At 42.2% G+C, this 15,534-nt stretch overlaps 1 protein-coding gene across 1 annotated transcript in view; it reads left to right on the top strand.

The window, feature by feature from the left end:
• Positions 1-210: 210 nt before the first annotated feature.
• Positions 211-15,534, top strand: part of IFT140 (intraflagellar transport 140) — a 1,386,753-nt gene continuing 1,371,429 nt past the window's right edge. The window contains exon 1 of the mRNA XM_078662938.1: positions 211-391. The gene's annotated coding sequence lies outside the window, so the exon portion shown is untranslated. The remainder of the gene's footprint in view (positions 392-15,534) is intronic.

Genomic DNA, 15,534 nt, shown 5'->3' on the forward strand with positions numbered 1-15,534 from the left:
TGCCTAAAATGAATGTGTCCGTCTTCAATGCATCTAGTGCTTATATAAGCTCTTCGGGTAGAGTTCATCCTATATAAAACTGTATCAGCCAAAAAGTAAAATCGCACTTCTGCCGCTGTACTGCGCCTGCGCCAACTAGACCAGACCAGCCGGACAGCCTCGCTGATTTCCGTAACCCTTCGGCGGTTGCCGATGACACCACTCGATAATCTCCGTCGGTCGTCGCCATCCTCCGCTAGACTGTTGTTAGGGGTAACAACGTCCGACGCGTCCTGGAGAGGAGGCGTCGTTTCTGCACTTCAGGAGCCCCGGAAACACTTCCAGGAACGCGAGGACCCCGGGAGTCGCAGCATCCGAGTGTGCAGGAAGAGCAGCAACTGGGACACAGCCTGTGAGTGGGGCACCCCGGGTGAACGAGCGGGCGGGCAGGGCCAGGAAATATCTATAGTCAGAGTCCTATAACGCCTGCCAACCTGTGGCCCCGTACCAGTCTCTGCCCTGCTACATGTGATCCCAGACCGCAGTTGGTTACAGTCCGGTAGTGGTGCCTTGCAGAAAGATGCTTTAAAAGACAACTGCCATTCGAGTATAGTGGTTGATGCAGTGGTCGAAGTGGGAAAAAAAGTAGGGGAACTGTGGGTGGAGAATCAGGGGGCGGGAATAACCGAAGATTGAATCAGTGGGCGGAGTCAGGGGTGTTCCTAGAAATAGCAAAACATGCCAAATTTTAGTTCAGCATTTCACTGACTAGTTACAGCTTATAACGTTATTTAATTAAAACAATGGATAAACATGTTTATTTGAGGTCTAATTCATGAAAAAGCAAACACTCATAGGGAATACAGGTTTATGTACAGCGTGTGAAATATAAGCAGGAACAACATGTTACCTTAATGCTTTTACTCTCATTGTTCAGAAATCCATGATTATTTTTTGTCTCAAACATTGAGGACATGAATACAGGGCTCCTCTTGTACACATATGTTAAGCAGGGCTCAGAAGAGAAAGGGACTCTTCAGGAGAATCTAGACTCCCGGAAACCAACAAAGGCTCCTTCATATTCATGTCAGCCAGCTAGCTGCTCAATCATAATATAGCAAAAAGAACAACGGGTGGACAGAATGCAGAACAATATCATACATTCACCCCAGTACAGAGATCTGGGCCTAAATCCATTGTTTCTTTGCTCACCATGCCATTCCAGTTTGGAGCCAGACATGTGCAAATCAGTCTTGATCCTGCACCCAATGGGAACAGTCCAGCCCGAACTGCCAGGCCAGGTCCTCCCTGGACTGGAAACAAGCATCCTAGGACCGGTTTCGGGCTTTCAGCCCTCATCAGCCAGGATAGCTTGATTCCAGTGGCATGGAGAGCACGGGACTCATGTCTGAGCATACCTGTCCCACTCGGGATGACAAATGCAAAAAGAACAATTGAGGGACAGAATGCAGAACAATGTCATACAGTCACCCCAGTACAGAGATCTAGGCCTAAATCCATTGTTTTTTTGCTCGCCATGCCATTCCAGTTTGGACCCAGCCATATGCAAATCAGTCTTGATCCTGCGCCCAATGTGAACAGTCCAGACTGAACTGCCAGGCCATATGTATTCAAATGTCCTTTCATTCGGGAAGTGAACCCAAAGCAGTACCCACTGAAATATGCACATAACATATTGCTCTTTGATATGCATGGTACATGTTCTTTCCAGCAGGAATATTACCCTTCTGCGCTACCTTAGATGAGTAAAACAGCCACTAGACAAAACATGCTTCCATCTCTCTACAGCAGGTACATTGATCACCAACGTTATCTTGGCACTTGTATTGTTGACTGAAACCTGCTGAATATACAAAGAACTTTGCAGTGTTTTTCAAACTCCTGCACTTGTACAAAACCGGTCCCCCCAAACTAAACTGGCCACCTACCCTTCCAGTCACCCTGGGAAACGCCTGCTCCTGCCCTTTCACTGCTCCTGTCCAGTCAGTGCTCATGCTCGATCAACACTCCTGCTTCGTCAATTCCCCTGTCCCCTCCCTTCTTCTGGCCCGTCACTTCTCCTGCCCCGTTCACTGCTCCTGTCCGGTTACCACTCCTGCTCATGCCTAATCACCGCTCCTGCCCTATTACTTCTACTGCTTCGTCACTTCTCCTGCCCCGTCCCCTCTCCTACCCCGTCCCCTCTCCTGCCCCGTCCCCTCTCCTGCCCCGTCCCCTCTCCTGCCCCGTCCCCTCTCCTACCCCGTCCCCTCTCCTACCCCGTCCCCTCTCCTGCCCCGTCCCCTCTCCTGCCCCGTCCCCTCTCCTACCCCGTCCCCTCTCCTACCCCGTCCCCTCTCCTGCCCGTCCCCTCTCCTGCCCCGTCCCGTCCCCTCTCCTGCCCCGTCCCCTCTCCTGCCCCGTCCCCTCTCCTGCCCCGTCCCCTCTACTGCCCCGTCCCCTCTCCTGCCCCGTCCCCTCACTTCTTGTGCCCGGTCACCTCTCCTGCCCTGTTGCCTCTACTGCCCCATCACTGCTCCTGCCCCGTTCACTGCTCCTGCCCCGTTCACTGCTCTTGCCCCTTTGACTGCTCCTGCCCCGCTCACTGCTCCTGCCCCGTTCACTGCTCCTGCCCCGTTCACTGCTCCTGCCCCGTTCACTGCTCCTGCCCCGTTCACTGCTCCTGCCCCGTTCACTGCTCCTGCCCCGTTCACCGCTCCCGCCCGGTTAGCGCTCTAGCTCATGCCCCGTCACCTCTCCTGCCCCATTACCTCTCCTGCCCCATTACCTCTCCTGCCCCGTCACCTCTCCTGCCCCGTCACCTCTCCTGCCCCGTCACCTCTCCTGCCCCGTCACCTCTCCTGCCCCTTTGACTGCTCCTGCTCCGTTCACTGCTCCTCCCCCGTTCACTGCTCCCGCCCCGTTCACTGCTCCTGCCCCGTTCACTGCTCCTGCCCCGTTCACTGCTCCTGCTCCGTTCACCGCTCCCGCCCGGTTAGCGCTCTAGCTCATGCCCCGTCACATCTCCTGCCCCGTCACCTCTCCTGCCCCGTCACCTCTCCTGCCCCGTCACTTTTCCTGCCCCGTCTCTTTTCCTGCCCCGTCTCTTTTCCTGCCCCGTCTCTTTTCCTGCCCCGTCTCTTTTCCTGCCCCGTCTCTTTTCCTGCCCCGTCACTTTTCCTGCCCCGTCACTTTTCCTGCCCCGTCACTTTTCCTGCTCCGTCACTTCTCCTGCTCTGTCACTTCTCCTGCCCCGTCACTTCTCCTGCCCCGTCACTTCTCCTGCCGGTCACCTCTCCTGCCCGGTCACCTCTCCTGCCCAGTCACCTCTCCTTTCATGTTGCCTCTCCTGCCCCGTCACTGCTCCTGGCCCATCACTTTTCCTGCTTCGTCACAATTCCTACCCCGTCACTTTTCCTGCCCAGTCACCGCTCCTGCCCGTTCACTGCTCCTGTCCGGTCAGCACTCCTGCCGATCACCTTTCCAGCCCCATCACTTCTCCTGTCCCATCACTTATCCTGCCCCGTTCACTGCTCTTATCCGTTCACTGCCCCTATCCGTTCACTGCTCCTGCCGGTTACCGCTCCTGCCCATGCCTAATCACCGCTCCTGCCCCTTCACTTCTCATGCCCCATCACTTCTCCTGCCCCGTCACCTCTCCTGCCCCGTCACCTCTCCTTTCCCGTCACCTCTCCTTTCCCGTCACCTCTCCTGTCCCGTCACCTCTCCTGTCCCGTCACCTCTCCTGTCCCGTCACCTCTCCTGTCCCGTCACTGCTCCTGACACATCACTACTCCTGCCCGTCACTTCTCCTGCCCTGTCACTTCTCCTGCCCTGTCACTTCTCCTGCCCGTTACTTCTCCTGCCCAGTCACCTCTCCTGCCCTAGTACCTCTCCTTTCCTGTCGTCTCTTCTGTCCAGTCACTGCTCCTGCCCAGTTCACTCCGTGTACAACATTGATACATTACACAAGGTGTCAATTTCCCCACAGTACTCTGTCTGGGGAAAGCTCCTCTGTAATCACCAACTCCAATCTCACTGGCACTTGATATGCTAAAGGCAGAGGGCGGGCGCATTGTCATTCGAAAGGTGATAATCGGCCTCAATCGGAATGACAATGGGCCTGCCCTCCGTCTGTGCGAGCTCATGGAGGGGCTGCTGCAGCCTCTGGAGTTCAACAGAGAAGTGCGAGCAGCCGCTGGAAGCTGAATGAAAAAGTTATCGTTTGCCGTCCCGGGACGATATTTTGAAAGAAAGAAGTAGGGGAACGGACTGAAATAATTTTTAGAAATAGGGGCACGCCGTGCCCTTCCGTCCCTGCCCACTTCTTCCACTGGGTTGACTGGGTGATTTTAACACTTCTATTGTTTATCAGCCAGGGTAACACATAATTCGTAATTCTGAAGGGATTTGATGGCATGGCTGATGTTTTGTTGGTTAGTGCTGGTGGAGAGTTGGTGTTTCTATGGAATGATACTTTTTGTTGTTTTTGTTTTGGCAAAACCATTTTATTGAATTTGCCTTGGTTCAAATACAACACAATCTGTAGTCTCCGTTTGCCTCTCCTGAGATGAATGAACTGGCCCACTAGTGACAGTGTTCTGTCTTTCAGTATTTTTCGGCTACAAACGAGGATCTCCAAACAAGAATGGAAACAAAAACATTCCGTTCCCTATAGTGTACTGTCCTCCCCTGTGACATTTAGACATACCAGAACTAAATATCGTCAATTATGGACTTACTTGTGGCTTGGGTTGTATTGCCTGTTATACACAAAGAACTCGAGTATGTGTGATTAACCGAGTAGGTCTCCTCTCTGTTGTCTCTTGTCAAATACTTTCATACCGATGTCGAGACTGTCAGGAAGTCGGTGCTGGCCTAATTAACGTGAGATTGTTTATAGCTTGAGGGAAGGATAATGGTTATTGTATGGTATTGCCAGATTTATATAGCGCTACCTATCCCTATGTGGGACGCTGAAGCACTTGGTTAACCCACTATATCATGGATGGTGTGTGGTTTGTTGGAAGAGTGTTTTTTTTTTTTAAGTTTCAAAAACCTTTATTCTCTTGCAAAATATTGTACATGGCATGTATCCTACAACCCATGCTCAGCAATTAAATTCGATCATACCAGGAACTTCTCACACAGCCAATTAGCCGACATCCCGGAGGCTCGGCGGCGTTCAGTACGTGTGTGACGTAAATAGACTTCAAGTATGTCAACAGTGCCATGGCAGTAAAATCGTTGCACGCCCCCTTCAACCGTACGTTCACATGCATACAAGCAATCAGCACGCCAAGCCCGGCAGATCGCAGGGCCAACACAGCTTCCATATGTAAACGAAATTCCTAAATCCTACCCCAACAACCCCCCCACCCACAACTTGCCAGCAGTTCGCTTGCCCACTCCACATCCCGGATAAGTAATTTCAAGTCACCCTTCTTTAGGTAGGGGAGTGGAAGACCAGCACCCCTCAAAGACTCTAGCCCACCACCTCCTCCCGCATAACCTCACACAACACCCCTCGTAGGTATCTCTTTGTTACTTTTAGAGAGCGCTGCATACTCCGCCCTCGGACTCCTAGCTGACTCATATCACCCCCGGCCTAATTCCAGCTTACTCTGTGTTCTCCCCATGCCCAGGATCAGACCCCGCAGCATGCTCATGTGGTGCGGCAAGCTCATCAGTGTTCCCCCCCCTGCCCCGTCTCCTCCTCTACCTCACTTGTGTGGACATATGTCCGGTACAGACTCCAGAAGTTCTTGGGGCGACTCTTAGGCGGAAGCAATTCACTGTATGTTTCAGATTGAGTACAGCAATACAGCACATCCCTAGCCCATCTCTTCTTTGTAGGCAACGGACCCCTCATCCAGCAACTAGCCACGTCACGCCTGGCCATGAGTAAAGCCATATCCGCCAGTCGTCTTAGCGCCACTGGCAGTGTTTTCGAGTATCCCAGCAGCGCTAGTGCCGGGTTGGCTATTATCTCTGCGTCTAATATCTGGCTAAGTTCCGAGAATACTTCCACCCAGAATTTGCTGATGCCAGAACAGCTCCAGGCCATGTGGATAAAATCGGCCACTTGTGCGTGACAGCGTTCACACTCCGCAGATTGCCGTAGCCCATACCTGTGTAGCCTCTCTGGGGTATAGTAGACACGATGCAGATATTTGAAATGCACCAATCTGTGCCTCCCATTCAGTGACAGTCTCCTAGTGCTAGTGCAGCAATACTTCCACATCTCGTCATCTATCTGTGTTTGGAGATCGCGTTCCCATTCCGTTCTGGCCTTGGAATATTGAAACTGCTTTTGCCGAACTCCCATTTTATTGAGGTTCGTAACCAGCTTGCGAGGGGATACCGTCTTTATCACATAAGTAAGTTCCGGTACCTCAGGTGGTTCCGCAAGGTCCGGGCCCAATAGGTCCTGCAGCGCGCTCCGGACTCTATGATACTGGAAGCGCGTCAAAAGTGTTGTTGGAAGAGTGTTGTCTTTGTTTTGATCCTGTGTGGGAAATGTTTCCATGTCGCGTGAAAGGAGCAACGAGGAGCGGTTATCGTGTTTCGGAATGCAGCACTTATTAGTGTGATGGATGAGTAAGTGTGTAACATCTATATATGGCACAAAATTTAAATTATGGAAAAATTAACATAACAAAAGTTCATCATTTTAATGTTATTTTAAAAAAATTACCCCAAAAGAGGATTTACATATTACACAAATTAATGCACATTACATAGAAATCATAAAAACATCATCAATTTATATAAAAATACTGTAAAAAGTGGCAGTAAAGTTTTTGTCTCGATGCGCGTATCGACGATTTTACACGCCTTCTTCAGCAAAAGCCACAATATATTCTGTAGGATAAAAGAATTTTAATATTAACATTTCATACCATTACAAATTGATACACTGAATCATTTACATATACAATATTATACCTTGAAACCTCCAAATCTTTAATAGTAAATCAGTATCACAAAAATTTGTAATTAACAAAATTAACACTTTCTATGACTTTTTGACAATTCTTCACGAGTGCCTCATCTATTATTATTGCTAGTCAAGTACTCATCTAGAGGCTCTTAGTTCTCTGCTCTTTTTTCTTTAGATAAGTTTATGAAGTTGTATAAGAATATCAAAAATGCATTTTATTTAATAGAATGTTATCTAAAGAAAAAAAGAGCAGAGAACTAAGAGCCTCTAGATGAGTACTTGACTAGCAATAATAATAGATGAGGCACTCGTGAAGAATTGTCAAAAAGTCATAGAAAGTGTTCATTTTGTTAATTACTCATTTTTGTGATACTGATTTCCTATTAAAGATTTGGAGGTTTCAAGGTATAATATTGTATATGTAAATAATTCAGTGTATCAATTTGTAATGGTATGAAATGTTAATATTAAAATTCTTTTATCCTACAGAATATATTGTGGCTTTTCCTGAAGAAGGCGTGTAAAGCGCCGAAACGCGCGTCGAGACAAAAACTTTACTGCCACTTTTTAAAGTATTTTTATATAAATTGATGATGCTTTTATGAGTTCTATGTAATGTGCATTAATTTGTGTAATATGTAAATCCTCTTTTGGGGTAATTTTTTTAAAATAACATTAAAATTGTGACCTTTTTATGAACTTTTGTTATGTTAATTTTTCCATAATTTAAATTTTGTGCCATATATAGATATTAGCCATTAATGTTCAAATTGAAGATTGCCTAGGAAAGATACTTTACAAACGCTATATCCCTGTCCTAGGAATCATGCTATTCATGGTTCAGGGGTCCTTGTTATTCACATACTGAGTAAGTGTGTAAAACAGGCGCACAACCTATGGTTTTCCATAAGTTGACAGATTTGAGCAGCTCTGCAGGTGACTTTATAGTATTTCTTATTTTCACAGTTACTGTACTGGGTTGTCGATTTTGATTTCAAAAACTTTATTCTGTATATTTAAAACATCCATAAAAGTATACATAGATAGAAAAAACTAAATGCATTACACATGGAGAGCTAAGAGTTATAACAGATAATACAAGGCAATACTCCGTATACAACAAGGAAACAAAATTGGTCATGTCTAAAAACACTTACAAATATTTAAACGGGGTACAATCTCTATTTAAAAACTTAGTTGAGTCATCACTATAATGAAACGGTGATGCTTTTACGTATGTTATTTGCATCAATAATAAAAAGTGATACATTGAGACAAACATCATTTAACAAGCATCATTTAATTCGAACAAGTATTTTAGGGCTGCAGTATGCGATCCACTGCCATACACAAGTATAAGTGGTTTTAGGTAATAACTTCTAAGACCAGAATAAAAACCATAAAACAACTGAAAACGCACAGAGCTTTGCCTACTTTGCCCATCACATGATCAAGGAGTCAAATCCAGGGGACACATTTTCATGTTGGGGAAGGCAACAAGATGGTGGACAATTCCCATTCTGAATCTAACTTGTGCAAAACGATGCATGAGATTAGGAATATAAATTAAATAGTCTTGACAACCCTCCATTACAGTAAGTGTTAGATAAAACTAGACAGTTGGTTTCCTTATCTCGCAATCCAGCCCGACTTCCCTCTTATAATTCATAACATTTTCTCTAATAGACTGCTTATTAAGTAATGAGACTAGCAGAGGGTTAGTTCGAATTGACACCTTAAATAGTTTACTGTACATAAAATCAATGTAGCGTAACCAAAGGATCGTCAGTACATTGTCCAAGGTAAAACAATCTAAAATGATGGACGTTGTAAAACTTGTTTCCTCTTTGATCCATATGGAACGCCAGAGCAGCAGAGGACGAAGTGCAACTATCTCTGAAAGGTGCTGGAGCCCTACTTCTCTGTGAATGATCTCAGAAAAAGCCCTAGTGGGCAGACAAAGAAGGCGTTTGAGGAAACAATTTTCCTCGGTCTGAAGCACTTTACTATTGTAGTAGCCCCACACACCAGCCCCATATGTGGCAATAGATAAAACCCTTGCCCTATAAATTGCTGTCATCTCCCTAACTGACCTGGAGCTCAGCTTGGCAGAAAATCTAAAGACTCCATGAATGTTTCTGCTAATTTTACCCCCAACATTAGTGATTTCACAGGACCATGAACCATTACCTGAGAAGGTAATACCCAGGTAGCAAAAAGCATCAACAGAGGCTACTGGCGACTTATCCAGGAAGAATGTTCACAATGCTTGTCCTTAACCCATAGGCCGTCCTTCTTAGAATCACTCACCTATTTAGCATCTATATTTCCCCTGCGGAAATGGCCACCTTTGAGGCACTAGAAAAGGACAGCACCACACAGGAGGTCCTCCTTGCAATATATAGATCACAACCTAACAAGGCACCGGGCCCAGACGGATACAGTGTGGAATTCTATAAACTTTTGTCCCTCAAATAGCCCCAAATTTAGCAAGACTATATAATTCACTGAGTGGGGAAGGTAGGCTACCGGAGTCGGTGCTCCAGGCGACCATTACAGTGATTCTGAAATCGGGTAAGGATCCTAGAGATTGTGCATCGTATTGCCCGATTTCCCTCTGAAATCTTCACTAGTATTCTAGCACACAGGCTTGCCCCTTATGTACAAAAGTTGGTTGACTCCGATCAAGCTGGATTTATCCTAGAGTGAGGGTGTAGTGACAGCACAAAAAGATTGTGCCACTTCTTGGACAAGATACATCGTTCATGTGTACTAGCACTTTTGTTGACCGTCGCTGCAGAGTAAGCATTCAACCGAGTGCACTGGCCATACCTATATCGGGTGCTGGAACGAGTGGGCTTTGGGCTACGACTCCGCAGCTGGATCCAATCATACTACACCGCTCCTCAAGCTAACAAACGGGTGAACGGGATACGTTTGTCAACTTTTCCTATAGAACGAGGGACCAGACAGGGATGGCCCTTGTCCCTTTTACTCTTTGCACTCTATATTGAGCCACTTGCGGAAAGAATAAGGACCATCCTCATATTTCTGGCATGGTGATGTGGGGGGCAGGAACACATGATAATGCTTTCTGCGGATGATGTACTCTTGACTCTAACTGACCCGGATGCTTCTTTGGAGTCCATTTCGACTGAGCTAAGTGCGCTCCGGTTAGCGCCTGGGTTTAAAATCAAATCCCAGAAATGCCTGATCCTCTGTCCATCCCCGAAACAGAGCGTATTCGACTCCATGGACAATACCCGTACCAGTGGGCAGAGAGTGGATCGCTTACCTAGGACTACAGATATACCCCACACTTACAGCCACCGCCGCGTACAACTATGAGAATCTCTTAAAGCTTGTGAGGAGCGAACTCACCTTGTGGAAGTACCACAAACTCTCATGGCTGGGACACTTGGCAGTGGTAAAAACGATGCTCTTCCCTAAGCCCCTATATGTCATGCAAACTCTGCCCCTCCAACCTCCAACGACGGGTCCTAGACTGGATACAAACACTCATGTGGGATTTCATCTGGGAGAGAAGGCGAGTACCGATGGCCAAGGCCTGTGCTTACCTCTCCTTGTCTGTAGGGGGTTGGGGTGTTCCGAACCTCTGCTGCTACTATCAGGAGGTGCAACTCCGCTCCATGGTAGAATGGTCTTGCACACTTACAGACAAACACTGGTGCTTTATCGACCAGGCTATAGTGTCTACTCATATCTAGAAGATACCATGGCTGCTAGAACCACATAGGCCGAAGGGCATGTACGTTTCTCCAGTCGTAGGGGCTGCGGTTGGGGTGTGGGACAGGGTACAGCAGCGACACGGTCTCTCCTCGCCTACCTCGCCGCAGACGCCCTTGATAGGAAACCCAGACTTCCCACCTGCAGCTACAGGGTAGCGTTTAGGACATGGCAGGCGGCCAACTGTAAGCACATAGGAGACTTGTATAATGCAGAAGGGCTCTTGGCCTTCCTCACACTGCAATCCTGTTACGTCCTGCTGACACGGCACTCTGGCAATACCGGACTGTGGCTCACTGAGTCACTCAACCCTGGATCCGCCCCCATACCAGAAGAACACTGGCAGCTTTCGAGAAGTGGATCCTTATGCGAGCCACTGATAGGAAGCTACTTTTGGATATTTACTCCTTCTTGATAATGCCGCTCCGCCCCCATGTCTCACCAGCCCGTGCCCGATAAGAGAGAGAATGCGAACGTACCTACATGGACAAGGAATGGAGTGATATCCTTCACCCAGTGCATACCTCAGCATTCAACACAACTAGTAAATAAATGCTCCTAAAAATTGCTCACAACTGGTATCATAGCCCGGCCAGGATAGCTACTTGGGACCGTTCAGGAGGGGAAACATCCATTACAACGCAACTATTACAACGCAGTACCTTTACAACAAATCCATTACAACGCAGGTGCTTTTACAACGCAGGCAATTACATTGTATGCTATTACAACGCATGTTATTACAACGTAAGTATAACTTGTTTTTTTGTATTGTATACATTAGTATCCTAAAAATTGTTATAATAATTATTTAAATTAAAAATATTCTTATTATCATTGTAATATATTAGTTTTGTTTATTAGTTATATTTTACATTTATTACAAAATTAGTAGTATATTTAATTAATTTTACATATACTGTTTATGAATTAATAATAAATATTAATACTGAATTTTAATAAAAATTGTATATTTTTTAAGAATATTTAATTAATAGTAATTTTAAAAATTGAAAATGTAATTTATTAATTTCAATTATTTTAATAATGTTTATAAATAAAAACGTATTATAAAATAGTTTTATTTATTAGTTACAGTTTAAAATTATAAAAAAATTAGTAATATATTTATGTAAGTTTTAAAAAAAGTTTATAAACTAATACTCAAGTATTAATACTCAAGATTAAAAATAAATCTAATATCTTTAAAAGAAAATTTAATTAATAGCAATAATACTAAAGTATTAATACTTAAGGTTAAAAATAAATCTAGTATCTCTAAATGAAATTGTAATTACAAGTAATTTTAAATATAATAAATTAATATAAATTAGTACTCGAATGGAAATTATTATTAATATAAATTAATTACAGTTAATTAAAAAAAAAATTGTAGTATATAAGAATACTAAAAAATATGACTTTTACTAATTAGATATAATTCATAGTTATTATTAAAAACATAGTATATTTATATATTTTTTTAATAACGTTTAACAAAATGAATACACATATTAAAAAAATATATATTATTTTTTATAATTTAGTTTTATTAAAAAAATAAAAAATGTAGTATCATTAGAAGGTATTTTAAATTTAATTAAAAAATAGTTTAAAAAAGTAGGTTTAGATATACTCAATTTTAAATTATAAGTTGTATTTAAAAATAAATAGTTATGTAATAATTATTATTAAGTATTTGTAAAAAATTTAAAATGTCTTTTTTTACAAAAAAGAAGAGTATATATTTAAAAAAAATAGTTTAGTATGAATTACATTTTAAATTAGTATTAAAATATATATTAAATTTATTTTCCCACCCTTTACCATTGAGATCAATGTGAAGTAATGTCCTTCATTTATTTCCATAGCCGCATGTATGTTTGGCGCGGAACTCTTTTTCATGTTCAAATGATGCTAGAAGCGGGACAGATCAGAAGCAAGTGGATCAAGAATAGAGGTAAGTACATAATTACATTAATATAAAAAGCAGTATATACATTTTTAAAGTAGAAATAAGATATATCATTAATAAATAACACGAAATGCATGATGAATTTTGAATATATTTATTAATAAAATTATTTAAATAAAGAATAGGTTTATTATTTTTTTAATAATTTGTAAAAATAAAACGTGTATTTTACATTTAAATACATTGTTTTAGATAAATGTATTATGAAATAATATATAATATAAATAAATTGTCAGTTTTTTCTCTTTGTTGCACCAGATGACGTAGACGCATAAACATGCAAGGTCGCGGCCATTTTGGAGATCGTCGATGGACAATGCAGCAGCAAGCAGAACTGCGCTCAGGTAGGAAACACTTTTTAATTTATTTATAAACAGTTTAATGTTTTAATGTAGATATATATATTGTAAGGAGAGAATAGGGAGAGGTTGTATATGTTAGTTTTAACGTTATTGCCACTCTTTCAGCATGTTGCCGATCATGTACATAGAGTATGCCATTGTCGGGTCGCCTGTTATGAGTAATAAAGATGTAATATTATTTGTTTATAGTAATATATGATCATTGTATAGTTTTAAAATGTATATACAATGTTTTTGTTAAAAAAATAACATGTGTAAGCCAAACCGGATCAAGAAGAAGATCGAATACGAGGATTTGGGATATTTTTTCTTTTTTTTAAAGAAAGGATTTTTGAAAAAGGATTTATTGAGCAGTGGATTATTAAGAAGATTTTTTGGAGTGATGTTTTTGAAAAATCAGAATCTTTTTCGAAAAAAGAAGGATCAAGAATTTGGATTACGAAAGTATGGAGATGGATCGATTTCTGTTTTGGATATCGTGTTTGGTTCCAGAATTATAAAATTAATTTGGCTTTGGATGTTTTTTTGGAAAAATGAGATTCGATCTTCTAATGATTAGTTTTTACACATTTGGAATTCGATTTTTCGTATATGGAGAATGGATTTTTTCATCTTGGACATTTTTGGGAATGGTTTATTTTAAAGAAGAATGATTACTTTTTTGGTTACACTGGAGTGGATTTGTTGGTGGATTTTACAAAAAAAATGGATTGCAAATTGGATGAAAAAAGAAAAAAAGAGGAAGATAGAAGACATCTAAGGTAAGGTGACCCTACTTCTAATTTTTGAAAAATGTTTTAAAAAAAATGCAAATTGAATAGAAATGTCTAATGAATTTAGGGCAAACCAGGAAAGTAATTTAGTTATTTGAGTTAGAAATGCAGTATGTTAGCAACATTATCTAGGTAATCTAAAGCCACACACAACGAAAATTGTTGTAAGATAGCCAATAGTCTCTCAGACATTTCCTTTGATTTTTTAGAGATGGTGGATTTAGACTACCAGTTAATGTTTGAGAAATTCTCATTTCTTGGAAACTTTGCTCCTTTCTCAAAGTTTCCCAAAAATGATAAAAGTTGGGGTGAGGTTTGCCAATTGTATGATTGAAGGAGTTATATCATCCCTCTATGGCATTGTTTGTCTTTGCTTCTCCTTCTAAGCAGCTCATGTAGAAGTTCCACCACTCCACATGGAAACGTGGTTTCCTCCTGCCACCCGACCTGCTTAGATGCCCAATCCATGTGTCCTTAAAAATAATTTAGTAAGGGTGCCAATTTTTCTTCATTTTCAGTAAAAAATTCGGATTCTGTAATTGCAGTGTAGTACTAGTCTCACTTTCAGGAGGAACAAAGCAAAGAGCAGTTAGTTTTTTTTAATTCAAATTGTAGTTTGCTATCCGAAGAATAATCCACAACCAGGGATGTTTTTTGTAATTTATGCCAAAAAGCCTGGGAAAAATAGAAAAAACATCCCTGAATTTGGGTATCCGTGTACGTTTTGGTAATAACATTTATCATTGCAAATTCAAAATCAATAATTATTTTCCTAGGACTTTTGTTTGATGTTTTGCTTTTAATCACTGTCAAAAGTTCAGTGTAGGTTGTGGATTGTTTGTCAGGTAGCAAACTGTAAAATAAGGGAATTACATTGTTGTTAATTTTAGCATGAATAGTGTAAATTTGAATGAATGGATGGGGTGTGCTTTTAAATGTCCCATCCATCATCCATATTTCACTGTTCTCTAATTTGACACGGTTACGGGGTGTACCGAAGATAAGTATACGTTTAAGAGGGTTTTGGTTGTCATGCAGGAGGAAAGGTTCATTAGAAAAAGATACAGTGAGTTCAGGAGGAATGTGAATATCAGAATAGGTTTGTGGAGTAGTTGTATGTGTGTTACTTGCCTGCTTTTTTCTTTGAATTATTCTTATCAGATTAGGAATGATAGGCATACTGCTAGCTACATGACCAGGGACATGCTGAGCAACCTCCCTTAAAATTGAACCAGAAGTGTCATTGGAAGTGCTTGCAATATCCTTCATCTCGTTTATAGTTTCTCTAACTTCATTGTCCATTGCAGAGGCAGAGTGGTTGTGGTCTGTTGTTTTAATGACTGTCTCACCAAGAGTAACCGCTCTGCCTTTGCAATGGCTTGAGTAATATTGCACGTACCTCCAATGTCTTCGTGGTTCCGTTATTCTCTCCTTACAATATATATATCCAGCATGTCTTAATAATCTGTTTCCGATGTTAGACTTGATATATGTGGCAGTTTTATCTGCTGACATTATCTGAAAAGAAAAAGAAAAAGATTTTGTAAGAACATGAATTTTGCTTTATTAGAATTTTATTTAAAATAACATTTTTAACCCCTACACTATCCTACACTTACCCTACTGCTACACCTTAATGGAGGTAGAATAGTAATTCAAACTCCTACAATATCCTACACTTACCCTACTGCTACACCTCCCAGGAGTTAGAATAGTAATTGTATACCCTACTCTATCAATCACTTACCCTACTGC

This window comes from Lissotriton helveticus, chromosome 10 (genome assembly GCF_964261635.1).
Source record: "Lissotriton helveticus chromosome 10, aLisHel1.1, whole genome shotgun sequence".
Classification (NCBI taxonomy): Eukaryota; Metazoa; Chordata; class Amphibia; order Caudata; family Salamandridae; genus Lissotriton; species Lissotriton helveticus.